This window comes from Mus caroli, unplaced genomic scaffold (genome assembly GCF_978045245.1).
Source record: "Mus caroli unplaced genomic scaffold, Mus_caroli_1 scaffold_13, whole genome shotgun sequence".
Taxonomy (NCBI): Eukaryota; Metazoa; Chordata; class Mammalia; order Rodentia; family Muridae; genus Mus; species Mus caroli.
In genome coordinates this window covers 1,062,171-1,069,649 of record NW_028227268.1, presented here as the reverse complement: position 1 = coordinate 1,069,649, position 7,479 = coordinate 1,062,171, and positions in this window count along the sequence as shown.

Genomic DNA, 7,479 nt, shown 5'->3' with positions numbered 1-7,479 from the left:
ACGAGAAGTAGGACCAGGTTCTGCCTGGGCACAGGCCTGTGTGGGCTTGAGCAAGCCACTTCCCTTAGGTTCAGGAAATGGCAGTGTCATGCTTGCTGGGGTGACTTCTCCATATGTCAGGGGGCAGGAGGTGAGCTGAGAAGTGAGGGAGATGAAAGCCACCTGTTTCTTGGACCTCTCTGTGAGTGACAATGGATGTGGATATCTGTTCCCTACAAGGTCCCCAAGTAGGGAGCCACTTTGGGAATGGCTATTAGTGGCAATGTCTGTCACCTGCCCTACAGAATGGTTGGACCTGTACAAATGGTCCCTACTTCCTAAGAACCAGAGAATTATTCAAATAGGGTCATCAGGATGGGTATGGGCTGGCTAGGGACTGAGGACATAAGAGACAATGCTTTGGCCAGGCAGTGGAGCACACACTTTTAATCCTAGCACTTGGGAGGCAGAGGCAGACAAATCTCTGTGAGTTTAAGGACAGCCTGGTCTACAGACTGAGTTCCAGGGCAGCCAAAGTTACACAGAAAAACCCTGTCATGTAAAACAAAAACAAAACAAAAAAGAAAAAAGGGGGAAGGGAAGGGGGAGAGGGAGAGGAGGGGGAGGAGAAAGGGGAGAAAGGTTTGGAAAGGCAGCACTGGTCTTGTACAGAGGGAAATGCCACCTCAGTCATTGATCTATCCATCAGAAACCTGTGATCTTTTGCTTCCCTGTGTGCTTGGCCTCTGAGGTCTCAGTGCTGACTCACAGGGAGGGGCAGTAGTTCCTGGTTTCTGATGGACAGCTGCTCAGAGCTTCACCGCACTCCATAGTCTGAGGCATGAGTTTAGCACAAAGGCTGCCTACCCCTAAGCTCCCTGTCCCCTTACTATGGGCTGGCTTCTCCTGAAACTCTTGATTCTTCCGTGATGAAAGCTGAGAGCAAGAACATTTCAAAGCCAGGGTAGGATGACCATGACCTCTGTGCCCTTGGTTTGGGGTGTTCTACACTGTGAGCCTTTAGCTGCAGTGCAGACAAGATAAGCTCCAGGTAAATGGTGGAGGTAAACAGGCTTCAATCAGTAGTGGAACAGAAATCAAGGACCAGGTACATTCGTTCTTGGTGTCACAAGCCAGTAGATGTCCAAGCCACGTTCAGCTGAAGTCATAAACCATTGCGGATGCTCACCTGAGCCAGTGCTAAATACAAGCAAAGCAGTGCTGATCACTGCCGGTGGGGGATGGGCTAAAGGGATGAGGGCTGGATAGGCTGGGGGCAAGGCTACCTCCTGCTGACTGTCTTCTCACCTTGACTGTCTCATCCTGGGCCTGAGGCTGGAGGCCCAGTGGGGTTCAGAGAACCTTAGGAATTCCTATTGGTATGGGCAGAAAGTGGAGGAGAGGCTGGTGGGGGGTGGGGGAAAAGCAGGTCTGCTTGGGCCAAGCAAGACTGAGGGCACCCCAGGGCACCTGGGCTACATGGACAATCAGAAGGGTCAGTGTAAGGGTGATCTTGAGGGCTGTGAGAGTAGGTGAAGGTCAGTGGACAGAAAAATATAAGGACAAGGTCTTCAGGAGAGATTCTCACAGGGGAAGTCCTGCCTGGCCACGCCCACTCTAGTTTAGGCACAGAGGAGGGGGAACACACATTGCTAGCCTGCAACCAAGATAGTGACTGTTCTCTGACATAGCAGCACATACCTGTAATCCCAGCACAAGGGAGGGAGGCAGAGGCAGGCAGAATCCTCTGAGTTTGAGGCCAGCTTGGCTTACATAGTGAGTTCCAGACCAGCCAAGGCTACACAGGGAAACCTTGTCTCAAAAAAAGAACCAAGTACCATGACTCAGACCTTTAATACCCACATCTGGGAGAATAAGGCAAGAAGAACATAAGTCTGAGACTAGCCTGGGCTACACAACAGTGAGATCCTGTCTCAGAAACAAAAATAAAAGACATGTATGTGGTGCTGCCAGTGTTGGTCAATAGATAAATGCTTGCATAACACGTGAAAGTTCCTGAGTTTGACCCAAAACAATGACAAAAAAAAAAATTCCAAACATTTTTTAAATGCTGAGATAACTGGATGTCCACATGTAGAGGAATGAAACCAGACCCCTACCCCAAGCCGTTCACATAGAGTATTTTGAAATTGGACAATGGGTCAACAAACCATCAACTCTTAGAAGAAAGAAACATTGGGTAGGGTGCTATTCCAACATCGAAAATAAAGAGAGCCGGGCGTGGTGGCACACGCCTTTAATCCCAGCACTCGGGAGGCAGAGGCAGGCGGATTTCTGAGTTCGAGGCCAGCCTGGTCTACAGAGTGAGTTCCAGGACAGCTAGGGCTACACAGAGAAACCCTGTCTCGAAAAACAAAAAACAAAAAACAAAAAAAAAAAGAAAAGAAAGAGAAAGAAGAGAAAGAAAAAGAAAGGAAGGTAAAATTTCATGGCAGAGGGTTTTTGTCAGGACACTAAAACCATAAGCAACTAAAACTAAGGGTCCTGCCAGGCGTGGTGGCACACGCCTTTAATTCCAGCACTTGGGAGGCAGAGGCAGGCGGATTTCTGAGTTCAAGGCCAGCCTGGTCTACAGAGTGAGTTCCAGGACAGCCAAGGCTGTACAGAGAAACTGTCTAGGAAAAACAAAACAAACAAATAAATAAATAAATAGGTAACAAAAGGCCTGTTGGTGTTGGTGTATTATCTTTAAGCCCAACACTCAGTGGAAGAGGCACAAGCAAAGCAGGTGGGTGGAAATTGCAGCCAATGCTGCATAGTGAAACTGTGAGTGGGGGAGGGGGAAAGCCAGTACACAAGATGTTCTAGAAGCCAGGAAGATGGCTTAGTGGGCAAAGCTTTCACTGTATGAGGATAGGAGGAGTTCAGCTCTCTAGCGCCCATGTAAATGCCAGCGGAGTGGGTGTGGTGACCTGTCTGTGATCTCAGCCACAAGGAAGTGGAAAGTAGAGACAGGGAGTCTCTCAGGCAAAATAGGTAGGCAGACTAGACAAATGGTTGAGCTCTGGGTTCAATGAGAGATTCTGCTTTAATAAATAAGATCGGGGAAGCCAGGTAGTGGCACGCCTTTAATCCCAGCACTTGGGAGGCAGAGGCAGATGGATTTCTGAGTTCGAGGCCAGCCTGGTCTACCGACCAGGACAGCCAGGGCTACACAGAGAAACCCTGTCTCGAAAAACCAAAAATAAATAAATAGATAGATAGATAGATAGATAGATAGATAGATAGATCAGATCTGGTAACAACCTGTCATCTGTTGTTGCAGGAAATAATAAAAAAGTGGCACCATCTATTGGGCCTCCATGCACATATGTGCTTAAGCACCCTCCCACATACTACACACACACACACACTACAGGATAGAAAGCAATGATGTTCATTACTAGTCACTTTAGAAATGCAAATCAAAGTAAGTGCTGGAGAGGTGGCTCTGTGGTCAAGAACACTGACTGCTCTTTCAGAGGTCCTGAGTTCGATTCCCAGCAACCACATGGTGGCTCACAGCCATCTGTAATGGACACCCTCTTCTCGTGTGTCTGAAGACAGCTACAGTGTACTCATATACATAAAATAAATAAATCTTAAGAAAAAAAAGATGCAAATTAAAACCACAGTGAGCTGCTATTTCACACCCATAAGGATGGCTTCAATAAAAACAGAAAACAGAGAAGATCAGTGTTAACAAGAACAGGGGGAACCTGGAAGTCTTCTGCTCTGTGGCAGAAGTATGACATGGGGCAGGGGGTGTGGAAAGCAGCCGGGTAGGTAGTTCCTCATGAAACTAAACACGCAATAAACACACAATTCCTGTGTTGTGTGAGCCAGCAATTTCACTCTTCCATGCATTGCTGAGAAAGATGGAGACATATGTTTGTACAAGGACTTGTACATAAGTGTTCATAAGTGCATAAATCATGGGCTGGAGAGATGGCTCAGAGGTTAAGAGCACTGAGTGCTCTTCCAGAGGTCCTTTTTTTTTTTTTTTTTTTTTTTTTTTTTGGTTTTTCGAGACAGGGTTTCTCTGTATAGCCCTGGCTGTCCTGGAACTCACTCTGTAGACCAGGCTGGCCTCGAACTCAGAAATCCGCCTGCCTCTGCCTCCCAAGTGCTGAGCCACCACGCCCGGCTTCTTCCAGAGGTCCTGAGTTCAATTCCCAGAAACCACATGGTGGCTCACAACCTCTGTAACGGGATATGATCCCCTCTTCTGGTGTGTGTGAAGAGAGTGGCAGTGTACTCACATACACAAAATAAATAAATCTAAAAATGAATTTTTTTTTTGAATTTTTTATAAAGATTTATTTATTTATTATATGTAAGTACACTGTAGCTGTCTTTAGACACTCCAGAAGAGGGTGTCAGATCTCGTTAAGGATGGTTTTGAGCCACCATGTTGTTGCTGGGATTTGAATTCAGGATCTTCGGAAGAGCAGTCAGTACTCTTAACTGCTGAGCCATCTCTCCAGCCCCCTAAAAATACATTTTTAAAAATTAAAAAAAAAAAAAATCATGAGCCGGGTGTGGTGGTACACGCCTTTAATGCCAGCACTTGGGAGGCAGAGGCAGGTGGATTTCTGAGTTCAAGGCCAGCCTGGTCTCCAGTGAGTTCCAGGACAGCTGGGGCTACACAGAGAAACCCTGTCTCAAAAAAAAAAAAAAAAAAAAAAATCATGATAGCCAGAAGGCGGTAATGGCCCAAATGTCCATCAACAGGTGAACAGATACATAGAATACATACTGTCTGTCCGAATAATGGGATATTACTCAGTATAAAACGAGTGAAGTACTAGTGAATCTGAAGACCCTAACCCTAACCCTAACCCTAACTGGTCACATAAGGCCACATTCTGAGCCAGGCCTGCAATCCCTGTGGCTTTGGGAGGCTGAGGCAGGAGAATTGCGAGTTCAAGGCCTGCCTAGGAAACTTAGTGAGACCTGTCTTAAAAGAAAAGGAAGAAAAATGTCTGGAAGTATTCAGCTCCACCGCAGAGCACTTGCCTGAAGCTACAAGTTCAGTCCCTGGACATACATACTCTTTCCTTGTGCATAAAATGTCCACAGAGAAAAAGGCAGAAGGCACAGAAATAGTTGCTACTTTGTACCGAGTGATTCCCCAGGGGGTGCAGGGCGCTGTGATGGGACTTTGAGAAGCTGTTGGTTACAGAACACTTGCAGGCACCGGATGCCACTGTTGCTTTATGAAAGCTTCATTTTTGATTTTTAAAGGTGAAACACAGGTAACAGTATGCCCTGCAGGGAAAGGGCAATCTGGGGAAGCAGAAGGGAAGCCACACTATATAGGTCACACTCGGGGTGTCCTTCTGGTCATTATGTGCACATTCACTTTTGCTTTGTATATGTGTATGCCACATGGATGCGCCTGACCACTCAGATGCTTATAGGGGTCAAGGTTAACTTTAGGATGTCTGTCTCCCTCAATCACTTTACCTTCTAAGAAAATATTTATTGTGCGTGAGAGGGAGTTTGGGTTAGAGGGTGTCACGGCAAAGGTGTAGAGGTCCGGGACAACTTCTGGGAGTCAGTTCACCTTCCACTTTGTTGGGGTGGAATGTGCCTCTTGTTTGTGATGTTGTACTACGTGCTTCAGGCCAGCCGGCCCCGGACTTCTTGGCAGTTATGATTCTTCTACCTCCCACGTCACCACCAGAGTGCTGGCATCACAGGTGCTCACCACCGTTGCATCCGATTTGTTATGTGGGTTCCAGGATTGAAGCTCAGGTGGTCAGGTTGATGCAGACAGCACCTTTACCCACAGCCTCCGCTTTCCGTTCTGGAACAAGATCTCTCACTGTTTTGCCTGGATTAGGTGGCAAGTACACAACCCTTCTCTGTCCACCACTACCACCACCACCTTGCTGGGGTTATAGACACAAACCGACAGTCTTTGCTTTTTACATCGGTTCTTGGGATTCAGACTCAGGTTCTAATGCTAGAAATGGGTCGCAAGATGTCCACACAATCCAAAGAATCTCAGCAAAGCAAAAAAAAGGCAAAAAGAGTTTCGCTTTTGCACAGGGATGCAGAGCAATGCAAATCCAGCAATCTGCATCCCTAGGGGTTCCCACTGCGTTTTATTCCTAATGCAAAAAAAGGGGTCTTTGCCCCTCACTCTGATTAGTCAGAGCTCAGCCTCACATTCTTTAAGGGATTATGGCATTTAAAATGGCATACCTGGTCAGCAAGGAGCAACATCTAGGAATAGGATGCAACCCCAAGCTCCAAGAGCTGGGGAGATTGCTCAGTGACTAAGTGCACCGAAGGCTCCTCCAGAGGACCCAGGTTCAATTCCCAACAACCACATGGCAGCTCACACAGACAAACATGTAAGTAAAACACAAGTGCACATAAAATAAAAGTAAACAAATTAAAAACTTTCAGATTATCATTTTATATCTATAAGTCTTTTGCCTGCATGCATTATATGCTCATGGGTATGTCTGGTGCTCTTGGAGGTCAGAAGACAGCATTGGATCCCCTGGGATTGGATGAAATTACAGATGGTGTGAACTACCATATGGGTGCTGGAAATCTAACCTGGGTCCTCTGCAAGAGCAACAACTGCTCTTAACCACTGAGCCATCTCTTCAGATTCTGTCTTGACTAAGTTCTTTATAGATGAAATTTTCATGGTCTCATTTGACCCTTTCATAGTGAAGACAGTACATTTCATCTTCTACATTTCCCACATTAATGCTTGTGCAGAAAGCATTTTCCTAGTGAGCCATCCCAATTTTACCTTCAAGATGGGGGCTTCATATATATGCACATGTGCATGTGCGTGTGTGTGTTTAGCCCAGACTGCCTCGTACTCCAAACTCAACACCTGGATTCTCGGATTGCTGTGTGTGCTACCACACCCCTTTGTATACAAGCAATCCTAACAGGAAGACAAAGCCCCACCCTGCTCAAGTCTGCATCTTGCTCTCTACTGGATTGTTGTGGGGCATGTCCTGCTCATACAGACACTTGACTGCCTCAAATGGTCTACACCCAGCTGTTTCCTCTGCTCCTGGTATTCCTTCTCCCTTCTTGCTGTCGAGATCTTCTGTGGACAGCTATGCTAAAACTGACCCTCCAGGCCCTGTGGAGCCTTGGAGTCATGGGGTCATCTGAGATCCTATTGTGGTTTGTATGCTCTAACTTGGTGACTCAGTGTGGCCTTGTTCAGAGACAGGACTTTTTGGGAGGTTTGTGGATCTTTAGAAATGGACTCTAGGAATGAATTAATTCATAACTAAATGGCATGTTGGGAGGTGTTAGCAACCTTAGGAGTGGGCCAGGGAAGGCTGTATCCCACTATACCTGCAGGCGCCTGGAGAAAAGTGTTCTTGGTGTGGAGTAAAGATTTCAATAGTGTGTCCTAGATCCTCTGGACAGAGATCACCCATGCAGCAGGAGTAAGAGACAGGCAGCTGCAGACCTGGGGGGGCGGGGGGGGGGGGGCGCTGTGCTCGGGAC